This window comes from Aythya fuligula, chromosome 6, assembly GCF_009819795.1.
Source record: "Aythya fuligula isolate bAytFul2 chromosome 6, bAytFul2.pri, whole genome shotgun sequence".
In the NCBI taxonomy this organism is placed as follows: domain Eukaryota; kingdom Metazoa; phylum Chordata; class Aves; order Anseriformes; family Anatidae; genus Aythya; species Aythya fuligula.
The window spans coordinates 38,114,281-38,136,573 of record NC_045564.1 but is presented as its reverse complement, the minus strand read 5'-3'; the positions used below and the strand labels follow the sequence as shown (position 1 = coordinate 38,136,573).

The following is a 22,293-nucleotide window of genomic DNA, read 5'->3' as shown; positions in this document are numbered from 1 at the left end:
GGCATCCTTACCACCTGACTGCCTTTGCTAGAATAGAAACAAGTTGCTTATGAAGAAAGCTCTCGTAAGTTTTATTTGCATTTTAACCTATCTTAACAAAACTTCATTTTGTCCATAACACTCCCCTATCTTAGTTTGGGCGGGGATAATTACAACAAACTCAGTTTCTCCATCCAGCTGCACCCCAAAGGGCAGATCACCTGGTTTAACAACTCACTCCTGGCCCAGCTTTGCTTCTCCCTTGCCATGTTACACATGGTGAATCCCACGTTACGTATGGTGAATCGGTGTCTGTCCCTTCCAGAGCCATCGCCCCACGGCGCACAGCCACAGACACCTGCTGCACATGGGGAGATGCGAGAGGATCCCGGGCACCTCACCAAGTTCCCTCTCCTGTTCAACGCGTGAAGAACAGTGCTAAGGGAGCTTCCCTAAGGGGTCATTTTCATTTTAAACGGTTCCAAAATATTTTATAAGAAGTTTAAATTACATTTTAGCTGCAATTCATTTGAACAAATGAAATGGAAGAAAGTGAACAATATAGTTTTTCAAATTATTCTTTGAGTGCTATTTTACTATGTAATAGTCAATAAAGTTTTTCATCTGTCTTAAATGTAAATGCAACCAATAGCTCATTTCCTCACCGAAATGATTCACAGCCAGTTGATTTGAAATTTCAAGGGCTCTGGAATACTTGGTTTAGGTTAGCACAATTCACTTTCCCGCTAGCCAACAGGAACAGTTTAATGACAGGAAGAAAATGACAAAGAAAAAAACAAATTAACACTGATCTTTATTAGAAGAAAAGAGGAGAAAATAGCAGAAGTGTTAACCCTCCCCACGCAGCCTGCATCACCATGGTGGCTGTAATTGGCTTTTGTAGCCTTGAGTAGAATAGTTACTTGTTCGGCACCAGCTGAGATACAAAGGCACTTCCTCCCCAGGCACTTAATAATACAGAAGAAATTTTTTCTTCATCAATTCTTGTTTTAATATAACTGAGTAAACCTCAGAAGTATAGCAGCCATAGAGAGATGATTGGAAAAATCTCCTGTTCCCAGCGCTGCGTGGTTTTTAAACAAATCATCTGTACAAGAACCACTGCAGCACTGCTAGCCGTGCAGGTTTCGGGGGCTCAAATAAAGGCAGCACAACAAGCTATTATAATGTTAACAGCAGTGACAGCAATTTTTTTTAAACAATTAATGTTTTGATTAAATGGTCCTCAAATTTCTTCAAAAAAATGTAAACTTGCATTGACCTTGAGGTGTGGTGAAGGCAGGGTAACGCCATCCCGGCACCTGGCTGCGGGGTGGCCTCTGTCCTCACCTGCCAACCATTAACCCGGCCAAAAATTGCTCCGCTAAGAAGCGAGGATTACCAGGGGCACAGAACCAAGCCTTCTAGTCCTCGTGCCCTATAAATACTGGTTTTCGGGAAGACATTAAGTGGAGATTTCACCGCCCACAGAAAGCCACCCACAGCTCCTTCGGCTCAGCAGTCCGCGCTATCCCAGCCGCCTGCACCCATCAGCACCCCCAGGACACCTGACCATGGGTCAACCCCGCACACGAGGCCGATGTTTTGGACCTCGAGCTCAGCAGCTGGGCCTTGGGGCAGGAGGGAGCCCCCAGATCATCCTCCCAGGCACAGGAGGATGCAGCCCAAGAGGTGGGAAGGGGGCTGCCCGCTCTCCCCGAGGCCTCCTGGCACCAGCCGCGTCCCGCAGCCAGCAAGGCCAAGCAGCCACCCCGTTCCATGGAGGGCCCAGCCAGCACCGAGCCCATTATTGTTATTATTTATTTGTTTGTTTTTAAGAAAATGTATTTAGAAAAACCTATTTGTATGGAATTCCAAGTGGATACATATGAATGGGCAGGTTACGCTAATGGAATCGTTTTTCAATTCAACACCGGAGTTGAACTAGAAAAAAATATACATAGTTGCAGGCAAAATTACTTTTTTTTAATAAAACGTAAGTTTGTAACTGGAATATATTTACATTTAGCTCTGTTTCAAGATGGATTTTTCTCCCCCTCACCTGCACCTCACACTGGGGCAGTAGTTTGACGATTGTTTTGACCAGCTGAGATGGCTTTTCTGAAAAGCACTGGAAGGAAAACATTTACCTGGCCCTAGGTTTGCACAGAGGAGCGATGTTTTTCCTTTTGCAATCTAAAGGCAACAAAATGCAATAAATAAATAAATAAAATGCGAAGCCCAGACCACTCACACTAGTCTCTTGGGACACTTCTGTAAAACACTGGGCACGAACAGGGCACGGGAAGCTCAGGCACCCAAGGTGGGGAAAGAGTGAAACCAGCACGCTGTTACGGGGCAATAGGAGGCAGGTCCCCAAACGTGCACGCAGCAGGGCCTCCAAAAAGTGGGCTCCTTCCAGAACCCTGTCCAGGGGACACCTGGCACCCTCCTGGCATTTTGGGTGCCCATGGCCAGCACAGCTCACCAGGTCCGGGGGCACCTCTCAGCACCACCTCCACAATCTCAGCCATCCTTATGGCCCACGGCCCCTCCTCCAGAAGCAATGAAGCTCTCCAAATAATATCCAGGTTTTGTTTGTTTGTTTTTTACTAAAATACAGAGCAACAAGGTTTCAGGAGAAAGAGGAAGGTGAGCGTGCTGGGCTTTTCAGCTGCCACTTTAAGAATAAAGCGGATTTAAAAGCAGTATGTAGCAGCAACAAAGCAAAGGAAATCCCTGCCCCAAAAAAACTGCAGTTTGGCAGTGCTGTAAGCAATAAAAACAGGGCTTTAAAATAGAAAACAGTATGCAAATTGAGAAGTCACGTGCATTGCCAGGCTTTCCTAAAACCGCCACGACAAAGCGCTGCGGTAAGGGAATGTTATGCAGGTTGCAAAGTCAGGCTCTGAGAAGCCGGCAGAATTAAAGGCAATTTGGGGGTTTGTGGCTCTGCCCCTCATGCACTAAGGAGTCCCCTCGGCAGAGCCCACTCTGGGCACACGCAGCAGACCCTGTGTGGAGAACAAAGCAGTTCCTCAGCGTTTCCCCCCGCACAGCCCCGTGCCCCATTTATTTCGCACAGCCGGGCTGCGCTCGGAACGGGGAACGTTTGATTTCCTCGGGGACTCCCAGCTACGGCATTCATCACCTCCCCATGCAGGTGCCTAAGCAGCTTTTAATTTACTTCCACGCTATTTCTGCAAGATTTTTAAAAAATAACAAAAACCGATCCTTTCTTTAGGAACAAGGGGAGCGTTCCCAGGGCCAGGACTTTGAGGAGCCCCCCCCAGCTCTGCTCCCTCTGCTCACCCCTCTACAGCTGGACACGCAGCCCACGCCAGCGCCCTGACTACACCCACAACTGGCTCTTGAGCCAGTAATTTTCCTGCTGATGATAAAAGATGACCGGCACCAGTCTCTTCTGGGGGGCTCCCTCCACAGCCTCCCCATGGCAGCACTTTGCAGCACTGCATGGACACCTTTTGCGGCACTGGCAGCAGCTTTTTGTAACATGCCTGTTGCTTATCTTGATCTGGGCACCTTTCACAAGCATCCTTCTATTTCACAGCCTGATGGTTTCCTCTGACTGCTTTTTGTTTTCACACTCTATCAGCGTGATTCACAGCGATTTCAGGCTCAGATGTGGACTTCAGACACTAATTGTGGCAACACAGCAGTGGGACTAAGAGCAAGTCCACGGCAGCAGCCCTTCAAGGACTGCATGCAAAAATTGCTCTATTCAGAAAAATATTAATGGAGCTTTATCCCCGCACATTTTCAAAGGGCCAGCAATTGTAAATCAGTGTGAGCACATCCTTGAATGGCCCCTTAATCTACCGCCACTCTTACAGCTGCATATGAATTAACCGTCCTAATCCTTGGGCAAGACAGAAACAAACTGCTTACAGAAGCTCCTCCGAAGAAAAGCAGAAGAATCACCCAATTTATCACTCAGCACTTGTAACTGCACTTTTCCTGTTAGGCTGGTGGAGTCCTGGAGTCCATCTACACTCTGGGTGTAACCTGGAATTGGGATTACACCTCACAAACCAGGATCACAACTACTCTGACCTCAGCCAATCTCCCAGCCCTGGAGCCTCCAAATGTGCAAAGCCCCCGTTAGCCACCCAGGCTCCCCACAACACCTACACTGCCCAATGACTTCTGAACCAACTTTTACACGCTTAGCTAAGAAAGGATGCAAACTGGAAGTTATTACTACAGTGAAAGCCGCTGTTTGGTTCTGAAACAACCCCTCAAGGCATGAAATCAGAAATAGGGATGAATGCCATTTTTCCAAGTCATCCAGAGCCTGGTGAAACCGCAGCCAAACCTGCCACGTGCCCTAGGATCATGTTCTGGGCACGAGGGGGACACTGAGCACCCCCTCTTTGCCAGGTACAGCCCCATCTGTGCCAGAGCCGTGCCAGGCTGGCAGGGGAGGGGAGCCCCAGGCAGCACCAAGGGGAACAACAAAGCACCCCAAAATCCCACTGCCACCTCATGGGGATAGAAAAGGGACACCCGCTTCCACCTCCTGGCTGGCAGGCACCTGAGTTTCACCACACACGAGGAAAGCTTTAATGGGCACGACACCGAGAGCAGACGAGGCACAGGAGTGAAGAGCCCCCAGCGGTACCCGCAGCAATTTGCCTTCTCGGGGGAGCAGGGGCAGAGCCGTGGCTCTGCACCACATCCCCATCCTTGCTGCTGCCATAAGCAGCACATATTACAGGTGCAGCACCTCGCAGCTGCAAAGTGAAATCAGAAATGCCTGTTCCTGATAACCTGCTGCTTGTCTGGGTGTTTGATAGCGTAGATTTCATTAAGCGTGGTGGTATAAAGCTACACGTTCCCATATAGACTGCACCCCCAGTAACTGTGCACAGCATCACACTACCAGCAGAATCCCTCCTACTCTCTTCCTTTACATCCCCCTAAACTGAGGATAGGGAGGGGAAAAACATGCTAGTGGGGGCATGGGGGGACAGAAAACGGCCTGGCTGGCCTCTGGGGGTACGCATCAGTGACTGCGTACACCCCTCAGGTCCCAGGTGCTTCAGAAAGATGAGCAAGTGGATGGAGTTACAGCATGTAACGATTCAGCTGGTAATTTCCTGCCTTTCCATTATTTAAGCGAGGCACACTGCATTTTGCAGTGAATCTATTATCTGTCACACAGACCATTCTTTTAACATATGCAACTTTACTGCCTCAGTCAGCGCTGAAACTTATTCTGTTTGACATCTCTATATGTTAGCAAGCAGCTCAATTCACAGCCTTTCAAACGCTCCTCTCATACTTACTGAAAGAATTTGGGCTAGAGGCTAAGAAACAGAAAGCTGAGATGCCCACAGCTCTTGTTGTGATACTGACCACGAGCACGGTACATGAGACTAGCAGACCACCGTATGAACTGGGTAATCCAGACACATGAAGTCACTGCTGTGGACAACTCCTTGCTATGAGGCAACATTTGGCACTCAGATGATGGCCATATTAACCAAAACTCAGTCTGTGATAGCAGCAGAATGATCTTTAAAAATTAAATCTACTCAGTAGTGAGTGTCCATAAAGCCTCGGGGAAAGCCACGTTTCAACCTTCCAAAGCTGCTCTACGGCACACCTCTGCTCTACCAGAGCCGTTTGCATCTGGCTTCTGCAAAAGGCAGAAAAAAAGGTAGGTCAGCTGAAGAGTACTCAGAAAGAAGTTTGCTGGAGGAAATTCTCCAGCAGGAGTGATCACAAATGTCCTTTACACCTAAGGAGAGCAGACCAGAGTCCACTTGGTCTGAAATCTGGAGTTTTCAGTCCTCATCCAAAACCAAAGAGTGAGCGTGATGCTTCCCGTAGCTCTCCTGTGATTCACTGAAGCTGCGGGAGGAGAGACAGGCAACAACAACATTTAAGCAGGGGTAGCAGAAAGATTTGGCACTACTATTTTTGTCAACCTCTGCTGCAGATTCAGAGTGCAACGTAGGCAGTACTGCACCAAATGGCAACCGGCCAGCGTGGAGGGACAGACTCTATCTACACAGACCTGCACCCGTGCGTGCTAGGACCACAGCATCACAAAGCAAGATCTAACAAGTCCACTGCTTAAGTTTCGATGCCATATGTGCTACATTGCACTAGAAATTAAATTTATCAGAGTTGGTACATGAGTAATTATCTTTTAAAATGAAGAGGCAAGCTTGCTTTAAAAAATAATAAGGATTGCCACCCTATTTTTCCAAGACATATCTTAATTTTAAATAAATGTATTTAAAACAAAATTCACCTACAAAAAAAGCTGACTTAACATCGATTAAACCAAACCTAAATACATACCATACTCTCCAAAAAAAGCGTGAATCATCATCAAATACCACAAGCAGTTTATTAATTCCTCTATAGTTACCTGGAGAACTTCCACTATTCAAACTGTCAATCCCTGAGATCGATACAGGAAGCTCCTTCACATTCAGTAAGGAAAAAAAAAAAATCTGGTGCATCTAGTGGAGCTATCAAGTGTTTTGTGCCTTAAGAATTAGCTTCTCCCCCTCGCTCCTCTCCTGAAATAGGCAGCTTGACATTTAAAAATAGACCTATTCTTCATTTTAAAAAGCATTTCCATGACTCTGAAATTAAAGTGGAAAAGGCTTATTAATTCATCTAACCAAACTTCTTTGTAATAAAAGCCTACTCTATTTCACGCTGCTTTGTTCCAGCCGGAGTTGAGCAATATGCCTGGCACCAGTTTTTCACAGAATCAATACCTCAAAGCAACACATGTCTTGGATCCCCAATATCTAGACCAAAAAAAAAAAAAAAAAAAAAAAAAAAGCTTTGTGTGTTCAGAACAACCTGACTGTAAGCCACTTTGCCTGTAAAGGACGTCAAATTTGTAAATAATTCCCTTGCCTTCAGCCCATGCCTTCACACACTGGCCTTGTACTACAGCAGACTGTTTCTACAGATCTGTTAGCAAGAAGCACAAAAATGTAAACCCAACTAAAATACCAATCCTAAAAGAATACGGGGATAAACTCGATACCCAAGTATCAGAAGCCAACCCCAGGTGCTATGACAGATTGGAAATGCCAAGTCCCCCTCCAGCGCCTTCCCCTCCTGCTTCCCCCGAGGTGCAGCCATCCAGTGAGAGCCATAAACACGCGAGCAGCCTTCGGTCACCAGCCTGCAGAGCTTCTCCTCGCCTTGGCGAAGGTGATGGAGCTGGAGGTGATGCCTCCCCAACCCACTCCCCAAGCTACCCAACCACCCAGGCAAGCAGGGTGACCCTGCAGGCTGCTGCGTGACCTTGTCCCAGCTAAGGGACACGGGAGCCCCACCAGCTCCGTTTTGTTTTCAGGTGGTGGGTGCTCTCCCACACACATACTGCTGAAATTACAGGTAACAAGTACTTTAGTGGTACTGACGGCTTGACAGACACCACCCAGAACCAGCTTTCTAGCACTTCAAACACGAATAAAACCTTGGAGCAAGGCAGACACCAACCAGGGAAAGGCTTTGTGCCAAACACCCATGGATGAACACAGCCCAAGCACCCGAGGATCTCCTGACACACGTGTGGCTTGCCAGCACCGATGCCATGTGTCCTGTGAGATGTGGAACCGGCTGCCCTGGCAGCAACAATCCAGGCTGGCACATTCACCATCAACATCAGAGCAAGACTGAAAGAACACCTAAACACTTGAGTTGCACCAAACCCATTTGATGGACAAATACTTCTGCGAGTAAAGACAGAACTACAAGCCCAAAACTTTAAAGAGCTGAAATCAGCGTCACTTAAAAAATCACCAACCAACAGAAAACCTACCAGTGCCTTCTGTAAGACAGTCTCCTACGGGAGCCCTGTTCGCAAGGCTGCACTGCCAGAAAGGGCAGTGACCGAGGGATGCCTGGTGCCTGCACGCAGACACCCGCACTCAGCACCAGCACACAGCGCTCGGCAGCAGCCGCCGACTCGACCCAGAAGATCAGCCGAGCAGACAGCGCTGGTAAGATCCCTGCTCACATGAACCTGGGGGATGTACCTGCCAAGGAACATTTGCAGCTGCACCAGCTGGAAGCGTGATTTTCCCTGCTTTGTGACGAGAATGGCCCAGCCGTGCCTTTTTCTACGTACCTGAGCCAAAGAAACCCCTTTAAAATGCTGAGAAATCCAAACTCTCTCACCGTTTCCAATCCCACAAAACAGCCTCAAAATAGCAAAGTTTGTGACTACTAAAAAGGCCGTTTTTGACAACCTAGATATTTCACATCATACTCACTCTGACTTGAAATTAAATCATCAGTAAGTAGTCGAATACATACTAGTTCTTTCTTAATCTCCAAGTTTCTGAAGAAAAACAGGCACGCCAAGACCACACAGATCTCACTATACCATATATAATTTGTACTCAGTATTTCCTATGTTCAGAAAAGTGACTTTCACATATTTTCAGGAAAAGTATTTTCTTGAATGCATCTGCTAATGTCACAAAAACACTAGAATTGTTACTTACCTTACGCAGAAGAATATGACAGGGTTTCCGAGTTCCTTATTTCCAAGCATTTCTGCTTTTCTTCCTCAGCCTTAATTTTTGCCATCTGACAGAGGCGTCAGGTAGCGCTCTGCTATATTTTGCCTCAACCCAAAGCAACCGTGCTTAACGCTAGGAGGAAAGTAACACTGTCTGACTCTCAAATATAAAGCGCTCATAAGCTTTGCCACAGTTGGTAAGGGATGCTTCTACAACTTATTCTCCCCTCTTAATAGGGTTCTTGGGGTATGGGTGGTGGGAACAGATATGCCACCTCTTTTCTTCCTAAATGCTTAGGGAATCATTTTGGTGTTTTGGGGGGAGTTAAGAGCCATAAATCCCCAGCCCATGCAGGGCTATGTCGCCGTCCCCTTCATTCTTCATTTGTGCTGGGAAGGTGAAGCTGTTTGTGCTCGTATTTTCTTACGTCTTGCCGGCAGTGGAAGAGGAGGCTGCGAGCTGTGAGCCTGGCTTTCCCCAAGGCTCCTGCAGCTCTCGGCACCGCTCACGCCAACACCAGCCGCACGCAGGAGCTGAGCTCGATCCTCACAGCCCCGCTCCACGCAGGAACCGCTCCCAAACCTCACTGAGGCGATCCCAGGGGAAGCCAAATTCACGCTGTGTTACGCTCTCGGTTTAAAGCTAGCCGTAACTGCTTGTAATGAACAGAAAATCCTACAGCAGCTGTAGCCACGAGCCTAACTAAAGCTCTATGCGAGGTGCCAGCTCGCCAGTTCAGTTGCAATTAAAAGCGCCCTCGTTAACCCCTGCACCTGGCTTTAGGGACCACCGCAGTGGCAATCGGGCGCTGTTAACCCTGGGCAGCGCTCAGGGAAATGTTAAACTCCATTTAAAGAACTAACACAAAATTTAAGGCCTCGTTTCCCTCCCCAAAATTTGGGAGCCACCGAGCAGCGCAAATAAATAACCCTCGCTGCGCCCGGCGTAAACCCCAGCGCGTCGCATCCCTCCCCTCGCCGAACTTCAGGATGCTGAGGGAAGAGCCGTGCCCATCCCCATCCCATCCCCATCCCATCCCCATCCCATCCCCATCCCATCCCAACCCCATTCCCATCCCCGCTCACCCGCGCTCAGCTCCAGCAGCGCCGCCGCCCTCCTCCTCCGCATGGCGCCGGCAGCGGAGCGCCGCCAGCAGCGGCCCCGGAGCGCGGCCGGGGCTGCCCGGGGCTGGGCTGGGCTGGGCTGGGCCGGGCCGGGCTCCGCCACCGCCTCCTCCTCCCCGCCATGGCGCCGCCCTACGGCTGCGGCAGCGCCCGGCTCCCGCGATACTTGGCCCGGCCAGGCCCGGCTGAGCCTCCCCGAGCCCTCCCGGAGCTCCTCGGTTGTGGTGCTGGGGCACTGAGGTGTTAACGGGGCCAAGTGTTTGTACCGAGGGCTGAGGGGGCCGCTCCTGCTGCCCTGAGGTGTTCCTCAGCGCCTCATGGGGAGCCCGGCTGCTCGCTGCTCCTCACGGAGGCACTGAGCTAGTGGAACCGAATCTCCCTTTTATTGTTTTTATTAGGTTATTAACACTCACTAGCACTCTTGTTCCTGCTGTCTGCAATCCCCAGTGCGTGGGGAAGGCACTCATCTTCCCCATCTTCCCCAGTGGGGAAGGCTAAGCGATGGTGCTCCTGCCCCCTGTCCCAGCCCCGGCTGCCAGACCCCGCAGCAAGGTTCAGCTGCACTTCAAAACCTTGTGTTTCTTCATTGAGAATAAAATATATATCAATTATTGTTGAAACACATGCCTTGAAGCAGATATATGTCACTGTTGTGGCAAAATTCGAAGAGTTTCTGCCACTTCACCTAAGAGGCTCTGCTTACTGATCCAGTGTTTTCTCACACACTCACCCACAGATCTCAGGGCCCTACCTCTTGTGTCAACGGTGTCGGCATGTTTTCTGCTTTGGCTGAATTACTGTTGCTTTCATAAGAAAATCTCACTCATTAGAAAAGATAAAACCAGCCCCTCCTGCTTACATTAACAGGGAGGTAAGGGTTGCACATAGACACTCTCAGTGGGTGGAGGGTAAGGGCTCCAGGAAGCTCTGGGTTTTGGCAGTGAGTCGGTGGCAGTGCCTCCTCCATCCTCCTACCTGTGCACCATCAGAGTCAGCAGCACCACAGCAAGGTGAAAAAGTCTCGACTTGAAAGTTTCTAGTCAGTTGCATAACATCTTCCCTGACACTGAGGACTGACTGCGTAGACTGGCTGCTTTGTATAAGGATGAGAAGCCTCTTAACACTTTGTGCTTCTTGCACTCCGAACAAAATAAGAGAAGCATTTTTCAGTATGTTCCAAAATAACATTTAAATAAATAGCTTGATGGTCTTTGTTTCTCTTCTCAAAACATGCAGAAGGATTGCTCGGAGTTTTTTAACGTCTCTATGGAGGTACAAAGTCAGTTCAGCATTTGTGATACAGAGCCTCTAAAGTATTAAATTATTCCTAATATAGACTTAGTATAACAAAGTAGACAACTTTGTCTAGTGGTTAGAGCACAAGACTTGAAATCCGTGGTTCTGTGCTTCTCTGAGGCTGAGCAAGTCAATTCCTCTGCATTGCAGCTTTCTTATCTCTAACCTCACATGGGTGTTGTAAGCATTAATTGCTTTCCGTAAAGTATGTTGAGATGCAGAAATGCACGTTGTCTGTGTAAGTGCAAAGTATTCTCTGTTCATTTTTAATACTAATATTAGGATGCTTGTTCCAAGTAGGAAGAAGTGAATCAATATAGTAGAAGAAAATAACCCCCACAGAGTTTGGAATCCTTCTTAGTACAGGGTCAACTGGTTAAAACAGTACTGTCCCTTAAAAGAAATAAATACAAAATAAACAACAAAATTCAGTGGCTGTGTTACTCACTCCATCCCAGCACCATGTTAGATTCTAGGCAATGCCACCTGTTTGAAAGAGCAACATAAAAATACTCCCGAGCAGTTCTGTCTCACAGAAGGATGGTTTTCTCCACCTAACTAGCTGCCATGCGCTGTCAGAGAGCAGAAACGTTCACTTTTCACTATAATTTTCTTTTTAGTTCATATAATAGACATCTGCTATCTTTATTCATGAAAATAGCAAATCTCCAAATGTTACTAAGATACTTACTTTCAACAAGCTCCTGACAATGCGATGGCATGGATTTCTAAACTACTGTATGAAAGATACTTCCCATGTCAAAAAATTTTTATACTTTATTTTTTTCCTCCATAGTAGTGGTCATTTCATGTGCGTGTACCAAGACTTCTCCTGACTTTCGCGTTGTCCACGTCCCACCTTTAAAGGCCTTGACAATTCAGATTTCAATGATGAAAGGGGATTTCAATGCAGGTGGTGCATATTGAGCAGCTCTGCTTCAGTCCTGTCAGTGGCTCTGCAGTAACCTGTCTAGTTTGTCACTCATTATTGCTTCTCTCATCCTTTAGTACATCGTGGCCAAATGATACATAAAGCCAAGCAAAGACTTCTTTCTCCAAACTTGCATTGGACAACATTATATAGCAGTACTGTCCTTTTTAGAGCAACAAATTCCTCGCAATTTAGGAATGCAAAATAAAGCCGTGGAGGTACAGGAATGAATAAAACATGCAATATTAGGTATGCAAACTTTACATGTGTGGCTTGTGTAACAGTGTGGTGTTTACACGGAAGCATCTGTTTTATAATTTACTGTGGGTGAGTGGTGTGCTGGTAACCATGACAAACAGAATCCCATTTTTTGAGGGGAAAAAAAAAATCCACAATACCTAATATGTAATGGTAAAGGACACACAACATAAGAATGGACATACGTGATTGAATCAAAGGCAGTGATCTGGAATGGTTGCTTGGAAAGCAGCATAAGAAATAGAGAAAACATAAAGTAGCCTAAAGGAAAAGATTACTTCTCTCAGCAATCTGTGTTTCCAGCAATTAGAAGTGTGGAGTTTCCAGTGTGGGGGCTGCATTCCGTCCATTGAATTTAACATACATTTATAGAAACTCTGAATTTATTTTAATATCAATTTTAATCTCTTTTGACTTCTGGTTTCAACAACAGCTTGGGCCACAGAGTTCCAAAATTAATTACACATTTTAAATAAAAGTACCTCAGCTTCTCCACATTAGTTTTATAGTGGCTGCTTAATATTCTTATTGGGTGGTCTTCCATTCTAGTATTTTGAAAAAATGGTGGACAGTCATCTCTGATACATTTTTTTTTTGTACATGTATTTGTTATCTCAGATGCTTTGGTCTTTCCTATTCCTTTATCTTTACAGGCAGTAGGAAAGTCCTGGTCTCTTCAGTTTCCCCTTATACAGAAGCTGCATCACATCTTCACAGATACTCATCTTTCCCTATACTTTCTTTTTTTTTCCTACTAGAACTTTTCTTTTTCCCTCCCAGAGAAAGCAGAGATACAGAACACCCCTTTGCTTTCCAGATACATTAGCAGCATCCCTGTCAGCCTGCTTACCAGTGGGTTGAGACCTGCGTAAGTTCACGTCTGCTAAGCTTGAATGAGCTGGAATTGAATAGCATTTAAATAAAACCAGTGTGTTTTCTTGGCAAGTACTTTTAAATATTGTGTTGCATTACTTAGAATGTATATATGATGTTGTGCCAAAAAATGTATCCCTAGCTCCACTGGGATATCTACCATGACCTTCTAGCCAATCTGTCATGCCAGAAGGTAACCTTTTTTTCTGGCAGGTGACGCTGGAGAAAAAAAAAATATGTATATTTATTTTCTGGAACAGATCCCTTTGACTTGTGCATGGTCTTACGCAGAAAGGAAAACAAAGCTGAAGGAAGAAACCAATTCATTTTCATGTGAATTTTACATCAATAATTACACAAAATATAGAAGTCTTTCCTACCACCTAATAGAAATCAAATGGGCTGATAGATAACCGACTGACAGTTATTGCATGTATACTGCCTTCAAGTGTAATTCATTTATTATTTTTAGGTAATAGCAGCCCTATACTGTTCTACTAACTCAATTTTATTGCTTTCTCTATATTATCTTTTCAAATGCAGAACCGCAGGTAAACCAAATGTAACTATTCATCAAACCCGTGAAGTATCATTTATAATATTAAAGCAATCACAGCTAATGCATCAGTTAATCCCATACCTCCTCTGACAGAGATTTCCTTTACAACGACACAGCCTGGTTTTACCATTTGAAAAGAAATTGGATGACCTTTGAGATAAATTTTTCTGCCCTATATGAGAAGGTTGAAATACCCTTGCATTTAAATACTTCATGCCCTGTACTCTCGTTATGTCTTGAACACAAATCTTAGAGCTTTTTTAAGGCAGGATATGACACTTAGTCCACTCATCTGATATAGTAGGTGTGTGTAATGATAAATTACATACATTTGGCAGTAGTTCAGTTACTTCAGACTTCACTTTCCTCGAGACTCTTAGACAAATGTCATCTGGGGTTTTTTATTAAATTTCCTTTTTTTTTTTTTTTTTTTTTTTTTTTCCCCACATCTTAGTAACTGCCTGTGTCTCGCCTTCCTTATAAATAAAGGGTAAACCTCAGGCTACTACAAGTAGTCCTGTCTTTGTAGACAGGTAGTCCTGTCTTTCTTTTCATTTTACCTCTGCTTCTTTTATGTTTTGCTTGTTTGTTTAATTGAAGAATAAAATTCATTTCTCTGGTAATGGAAGGGAGGTAAGGGCATTAGCATTAATACCACTCCATGTTTTGCTTGTTATTTAAATGCTTCTGTCTGCTCCAAATTTAAACAGAAGAGTAAGATCCATAAAGCTGGGAACCATCAATAAAACCAAACCTAAACCTAGGTAGTGAATGGGAGTCTCTGTCTCTGGCTGTGGGCCCAGGAAGAATCTCAGCTCTCAGTGAACTCCGTGAAATGTGTTTCAAGTCCGGTGAAAAGCCAGTCTTGACCACCCTGAGGTCTGCATTTACTAATTGAACCAGCCTGTGCTGGAGACGGTAAAGAGCATTTCTTCTCATGGTTCCCTTGAATGCAGCAGCCTGCTGTTGTTTGACTGTGTGCATCCTGCAACTGGCCCTAAAGCCTTTACTCAATACCTGCTAGGGGCGGAAAAAATAATATTCCAAAATTGTCCACAGTTTGAGGTGAGAATGACCTAAAGGACACAGGGACTTTTGGATGCAAAGCTTTTATCAGGCAGGAAAATATTTGGGAAAACCCTTTTTGCTCTGAACTCAAAACACTGTTATCCAGATGCATCTATATTTGGCATTACAGAGAATTAATTTTGTCATCAACCTATTTCTTCATGTTTGATGAAATTTCATTTCAGAAATAAGGGATTTATAGCTTACTTTCCCTCAATGCACATTATCATTTATATAACTGACAGGTTCAGTTGTTAAAAGCAGTACATGAGTTTTTTTCCAATAAAGGGCTCACATCTTTCTGACATTTATTACAAGTTTATTACTTCTATACCCTTCTGAGTGAAGCTCTTTCATCCATTGTGGGAGTGTCTGAAGTACAGATTTTTCATTATCTGTGACTTACCATTAATTTTAGGCCAGAAGTGATTTAATTTTGACTAGTTGTTAAAAAACAGAAAGGGCATAAAAATACTTTAAGTCAATTAAGCTAAGAAAACTCATTTGGGATGGGAGGGGACACTTAACTTATGATTTTTTTTTTCCAGGTGATAAGTTTTACCTTCCTAGGGTAGAGAGAAGTTTGGTTACTCATTCTCCTGATTTACTTTTGGAAACAAATCACTGCCTAGAAGACTGAGTGATCTGGCTATGTCATACAGGATGTTTTCACTTCTCAGTCACCATTACAGTGATTATATCAACACAACTGAGTCCTTAACAGAGCGCTTAATTGTGAAACATCCTTGGTCCTAGAGACCAAGTAAATTAAATTCTAAGGGACATTTCTGCATCTGCATGCAGGTGCTGAAACTGGATTGCCTATTCATCTGTGAGGAAGAGGCCATCCCATGCAAGTTGTTCTCATTGCCAGGGAATGGTCCCAAACAAGTTTAACGTACTAATATGGATGAGGACTTAAGGAGCCTTCCTCCAAGTCCTAAATTCATGGCAAAGAACCTCAAAAATCAGTGTATGGTATACCAGGTGGCATAACGTGTACCAAGCACTGCCTCTGTTGGAGGACTGCAGGGGCAATCATAGCCCCTTGGGTTGCAGAACTGCACTAGTTCAATAGTTGTTCCATTATGCAGGACAGGATCTGGTCCTCTGTCAAGAAATGCATGAAATTTCCATATTTGGAGTATCTGCTTTTGATATTCGTAACATTTTACACCATCAGAGACTTTATAAGGCTCTGTCACCTTGCAAAAGCTCAGAAACAATTTTGGTCATGTCTACTATCATTTCTCTGACTTCTCTTAGTAAAACTTACATGATAAATTAAGATATTATTTTAGTAAAACTCAATTTTCTTTGACCCTCTTGTCTTCCTACAACACAATTTATTTTTCCCCTTCAAATGATCTCCTTTTTTAAAGCTAAAACTTCTGTTATTAGCGTTATCCTCTCATTTTTTTTCTTAATCTGTGCTTCCAATCTCTATCTGCATGAATTGCAAATTGTACTTCAAAATCGCACGTAGAAACAACACTGTGAACATTGGAAATCATACAGCTTTCTTATTAGAAATAGGAAGCATCTTGAATTCACACCATAAAACTGCTTTTGGGATTTCAGCATGTTCTCTTGGAAACCTCAGAGGCATCGATCAGAGAGATTACCGTCTTTTTGGTCTCAACTCAGAGGAAAAATAATGTTTTACCAACGCGGCTAGGGTTCTTGAAATTAAAGTAAAACAGTTTAGAAATGGCAGTCTTGAATGAGAAAACATGAAATGATAACGGGAGTTTGATCCAGCTACGTGCAGGTCGTGCCTGAGGCACCTCGTAAGCCACAAGAGAACTAATTCGCACAGGGGAAGGGAGGCTGGCACACCAGGGCACATCTGAGCTGCTCCCCTGGCAGCGAACGAGGAAGTTTGTCTTCCTTTGAGGTGGCACTGGTTAGATGTAGCTCTCCATCTGACTGTTCTCCTTTTCATTCCGCCTGTACACTTGCATATCTGTAAGCCGTAAGGGCAAGCAGGATGGCTTTTCTTTTAAAAACCAAGATCCCCTTTCCTTTGACTGTGAGCCACGGCGTAGTCCAGATGTACTTGCTGCTTACAGAGTGAGCTGTGGGGCAATAAATACCCACTGGGACTGGGAGGTGGTTGAAGCTGACACTGCCAGAGAGCCCTGCTCTGTTGGGCCTAGCAGATTTTTTCTGAGCACCTTTTTTCAGCTGACTTTTTTTCAGAGCTGACTTTCTGCAGACATCCCTGCTCGCCCAGCCCCACACCATCAGAATCGGTCTGTTCAGGAGGTGTGAGGGTGGCTGTCCCCATTCTGCACCCCACATCCCCAGGCACGCCAGCAAGGACAGTAATTTCCTACTTGCAAGCAGGCAGGCCTGTGGCCAAACCCTGCTCAAAATGCGGCTTGACGGGAGAAAATGAAACACTGGCTGGAGCAGGCTTAGGGCTCAGCTATCCACAGCATCCCCCTGCCTTCTTTCTGGCCCAATTAATACTTAATGATTCTGTACAAAGTGATACAGCTTTAATAGGGTGGACTGAGAGAAATTTCCTTCCTGCCTCATTAGCCAGCAGTCTCGCCAGCTCTCCCGGGAATGGGAGCTGCAGGTTGAAATTCTGCAAGGCAGAGGAGGAAATTAAATCCAAATCCTCGCATCCTGTGCAGGCACCACAGCCACTGAACCGAGGCTGTGCCAGAAGCACCCCTGGCACCCGCTGACCCTGCCAGAGCCGTACCACCAGGCACTAATGGCACTCAGGGCAAACTCCCCCCTGTCACCTCTATAAGCAAGTTGGTAACTGCTCAACATCGTTTTCCTAATTTCCAGACTCATATTCATGGAGTGTGATTTGAGAAAGCTACAGCGGTATTTTAATCAGAATTATTCACCTGAAGTAGCTGTTAGATATTTATGGCGTTAACTCAGGCTTAATGGCTTTCTGCCTAGGGAAATCTTTGATTTTAATAACACATAGATCACATCCAAGTGTGACCTCATTCATATTTGGAAAACAGTTATTCTATATACAGGGTTTTCTGGGGGTTAGTTTTGCTTCTGTCAGTAGCTGCTGCCACATTTTAAATGAGATATCACATTTTCATATGTATAATAACGGCCAACAATCTTTTTGGCTCAAAAATAAACCGCAAATGTTCTTTCTTACAAATAAATGAACAGTCATTACCCATTGTGGTGTAAACTTGGTGTCTCACAGCACATTTGCATTTACTCCATTTAAATAAAGAGGGTTTTGACCTTGGCACCTACAACAATAACAGAAATACTACTTGTAAAAAATGAAGTGCACTGTGAAACGAGAAACTAGATTTCCCTTTGTAAATACTCTTTCCAAATGTTTTCCCAAGGCAGAACCCAAATGTCATTTATACTGCTTGCAGAATTTCCCATGTTAAAAAAAAAAAAAAAAATGCATTCACATTTGGTTTAATTTTGCAAGGCATTATACGCATCCATCTGAAACCATGCCGTTCATTGAAATCTTTCTTGTGGTGGGAAAATGCCACCCACACCTTGGGAGAGCATCTGCTGTGCTGGAGCCAGCCTCCCAGTGACGTCCACGCCTGGAAGTGACTCAATTGCCTCGTTCGGTGCTGCTGTCACCACCATGCATGGCAGATCCAACGAGGCTGCTCTCCACCATCGACTTTTTCCTAACTCAGCTAGGGCTTCTAACTTCGCCAGAGGAAATGGTTTGGCTTTCTCCTGCATCTCTGTGTACCCTGGAAAGACCAATGCGGTTTTGCATGCAGTCACTCATGCTGAAGGAGCACGTAGCTAAGAATGAGTTAAATTTCAAGCATAGTGGTGTATTGTGGGTTGAAGTAAATCTGGAGTCTGCATAATAAAAGGATTAGAAGAAGTCAAGTTCTGTGACAGCGCTAATTTGGGAACAGCTGCCCAAGTCTAAGCTTATTTATTTCAGACTATCTATTAGAATTATGAGTGCTCTACTGCTGAACAGTAAAACCTTTCTAATTAAGTCCTTACAAAACAGGGGGCATTATTTGCAACTAAGAATCAGTTAGTTTGAGACTTTTTCTTCCTATTCATCAATTAATTAAAATCAGAGAACTGTTTCAATGTACTGACACCGTTTGAAATTATTCTATGTGAACATAAAGCAGCAAATAGTTCACAATTTTTTCCTTATGAGTAATACTTTGGAAAGTTTGAAGCCAGAGACTTAATACTTGCAATATCCACAGGTGTATATACACCTTGGGTACTTGTCACTGCTCCCATTTCCCAATTTATGTAGTTAAAATGATACAGAAACAGTACAGAGGGTAAGTGCCAGGCTGCTTTCAGCTGCCACCTCTGAGCACCAGCAAAAGCTACTGTAATTGTGCGTTCTCCACCGGTGTGGAGTCAAGCCAAACTTTGCAGGTTCATTGGGTTTCATGGCAAAAGAGAGCTTTGTGGAACAACCTCTCGTGCTCACTCACATCCTCCAGTCAGACTTTCTGCTGCTGGTATTGTACTTTATGAGACTGAGGCCCTTTTTGTTTTCTTTTCTTTTCTTTTTATTCCAGACGTTCCTTCTTTTTAAGATGAATCTTTTTTTTTATTTTTCACTGTCATTGCAGAATCTCAAGGGGTTTTTAGTTTCCACTGGTATCAGCCCTGTCAATATTTTCCTTCCTGCAGTCATTAGACTCCCACTACAGCCAATTAATCCTGGCCATGTTCTTTTTGTTGATCAGTTCTGATTTGAAAGAATGCTGTTTGCATCTGAATTCAAAATATGATTTCCTACCACAAAGCCGTAACATCATTTATGCATTTTTAATGCTTTTTGTCAATTTGGGGAGACAGCAGAGACGTTTATACATGTAGAAACAAAATAACCCAATCCAATCTCATTACTCTGTGCTTACCAAAATAAAACTGCTAGCAAAGGCAATGCCCTCAAATGTCTCTGAATATTTAAAAGATAATTTAAAACTTCATTGCCTATAGTTTTTGCAAGCTTTTTCATCATATGCAACCTACTGTCAAATTCCTTCTTCTCCCCCCAGAAGCTGTTGATTACAAGAACATTGCACATCATGACAGAAATTTATGAAGGCTTCTACAAACAAACACCATACCTTATTTTATTTTTGTGACTAACATTTCACACCATGTCTTTATAAATGTACTTTTTCATTTTCCAGTCTTTGAAGACTATTGGCATTTTCTCTCTTTTTTTTTTTCCTCAATGCTCTGTTTTGTTTTGTTTTCCTTTGCTTTGTTTTATTTTGGAAAGGGAAACTTTATATCATGTATGGTACCTTTGATTTCCATATTTCATCTCTCTGATAAATAATCATCACTTGGATCATAAATTGATTTTAAATAAAATTATTCCAGTACTCTTTGAATTTTGTTTGTGTTTTATTTCCCTGGCCATTAAACATTTTGTTTTAGCTTGGGCTCTGAAGTGGATCATCATTACAACACCGCAGCAGGAGGGAGCATCCAGGTTTTTCTCTTTTCTTTATATTCTCATCCACATCCTTTGTATCTGCATGAGTTGCCAATAATATCTACGTTTTATTTCTGCTATCCTTGTCTTACTCTCATGACTGCATGATTTCAGAGCCAAGAAATCCTAATTCAGCCTCCACTTAAACTCATCTAATTGACAGAAGCTCTCCAGGCAGCGTAGGTGCCCCAGGAAGCTTTTAACCTGGGATCCTTACCCTCAGAGCTCAGGAGCTTCGCAACACTCTTTTTTCTTTCTCATTTCAGGTTTGGGGCACATCGAGGAGCCATGTCAAGAAACAAACAAGACTGAACTCTTATTGAATGAGATAAGAAACAAACAAGACTGAATTCTTATTATCTGAATTAACATTATGGATTTTCTCTTGAGTTAAAAGTGCAGAGTAAGGTTTTAGAATTATATCCTGTTCTCCCACAGGCATGACCCTTAGTGTGGTACCATTGCTCTAGATTATTTATATCATTAGGTTCACACATTCTGTAAAAGCTACTCAGAACTGCACGTTGTTCTAGAATAGCGTATGTAGGCTTGTACCAATGAAGCTGTCACTGGGATTTCATTGTTTCTGGTGGCTCCAAAACTACTTTGAACTAACATAACAGTGCAAAAGTACATATATTAAATGTTTTAATTTTTATTTTCAGTCACTTGTGAAAGAGGATGGCAAACCTGCTCACCCTGTATAAAGACAGGAGAAGAGAAGCAAAGCAAACTGATGTCACCACATTTTTCAAGGAAGAGGAGGGTTTCAATAAAACATTTTTCAATAAAATATTCTAGACATTAAGCCTAGCAGAACCTACTTTCCTGGAGACCTTCTGAAAACCTCTTCAGTCTGGTATCCCTGAGCAAAACCAGTCCAAGCTAGTGGATGTCAAAACTGATAGCAAGTTACTGATGAGATAAAAAAACTAGCAATAAAGGACAAACCCACAGATGTCCAGTAGTAAGGTGTGTGCATGAGTAGATACATTCTGCTAAGTGAACATAACCTGAGAATTACTTTGAAAAGGGAAAAAAAAAAAAATGGTTCTTCAGCATACTGTGTTATTGAAGGAAACCATTTCCATCTGTTGTTTTGGGTCCCTTGCTGGAAAGGAGTGAGGAGATAAAGGAGAATTGAAAATGTGTCTTAAAATGTCAATACAGTAATAGTGACTGGTATGTTCTTTTTCAGTTTTTACAGATGTTTTCCTTATAATAATAATTATAATAATAACAATAATGCAAAATAAAAGAAAACAAACATTAACTACAGCGTATGACTATTGAGTGACTCGATTTTCCCCTCATTTACAGCTTGAACTACTGCAGTACAGTTAAATAGTACTGTTCTGGACTAAGTCAAAAACAAGTCATTAACGTGATACCCTACAGTGGATTGATGTTGTAGCATATCCTGCTTGAGTAATAACTTGCCAAGACCTCTGTTATACAAGCTTAATTCAGTCTACACTAACCAGTATCCTTATTTCCATATTCAAAGGAAAAAGATAAAAGAGTCTTCACATACCTTGCAACCAAGTAACCATTTTAACAGGCAGTCCATGTGAAGCCTAAATTCTTGTAAAATGACTAAGAGCACTTACTGTGCTGTGGTACGTCTGTAACACACAAGAGTGTCTCTCCATTGTGCAGCTCCATGCAGAAGTCCTGGCAGAAATGTGAGCATTTTAGCTTGTATAGATCCATCTGGAGCTACATCATCTCAGGAATCTCTACATCCCACTGTATCAGAAAGTACACAACCTTGCAGGAGCCTACATTGTCCTGGAAATCAATGGCTTAGGCTTCTCCATGGCTTCTGGGTTTTGTCCTTAAGTGAACTGAGTCCTACCAGCTGGCTCCATGGCCTGTTCCTATCTGATCTGGGAAAATAGTAAAAGAGAAAAGACTTTTTCTTGCCAAGATGGAGACAGGAAGGGCAAAACAAACAAATTATTGGGTATACAGTTTCTATTTGCTGCACTACAGATAAGGCATGCTCTCCATCAGCAGGAGCTGGGCAGCTTTGTCCATCAAAGTAGCACAAAAGCAGAAAAAATAGTGATTAAAAAAACAAGTGTTTCACAAAGACTATTGTTGCACATTATATAGAGAACTCCTGTGTAGCTAGATGTAGAGATTCACAAAAGCTAATGGTTGTTTAATGAGGTTAACATACCTTGGCTTGCTCTGTGGGAGGC

General features: G+C 43.7%; 1 protein-coding gene across 4 annotated transcripts in view; it reads right to left on the bottom strand.

Annotated features, from left to right (window-relative positions):
* GALNT13 (polypeptide N-acetylgalactosaminyltransferase 13) overlaps positions 1-21,656 on the bottom strand; it is a 127,715-nt gene extending 106,059 nt beyond the window's left edge. For 2 of the 4 annotated variants that reach the window (XM_032189988.1, XM_032189991.1), the window contains exon 1: positions 9,593-9,686. The gene's annotated coding sequence lies outside the window, so the exon portion shown is untranslated. Of the gene's footprint in view, positions 1-8,489; positions 8,629-9,592; positions 9,687-21,620 lie in introns of those variants that run through there. The other 2 variants (XM_032189990.1, XM_032189989.1) reach the window with 2 other exon arrangements.
* Positions 21,657-22,293: the final 637 nt, after the last annotated feature.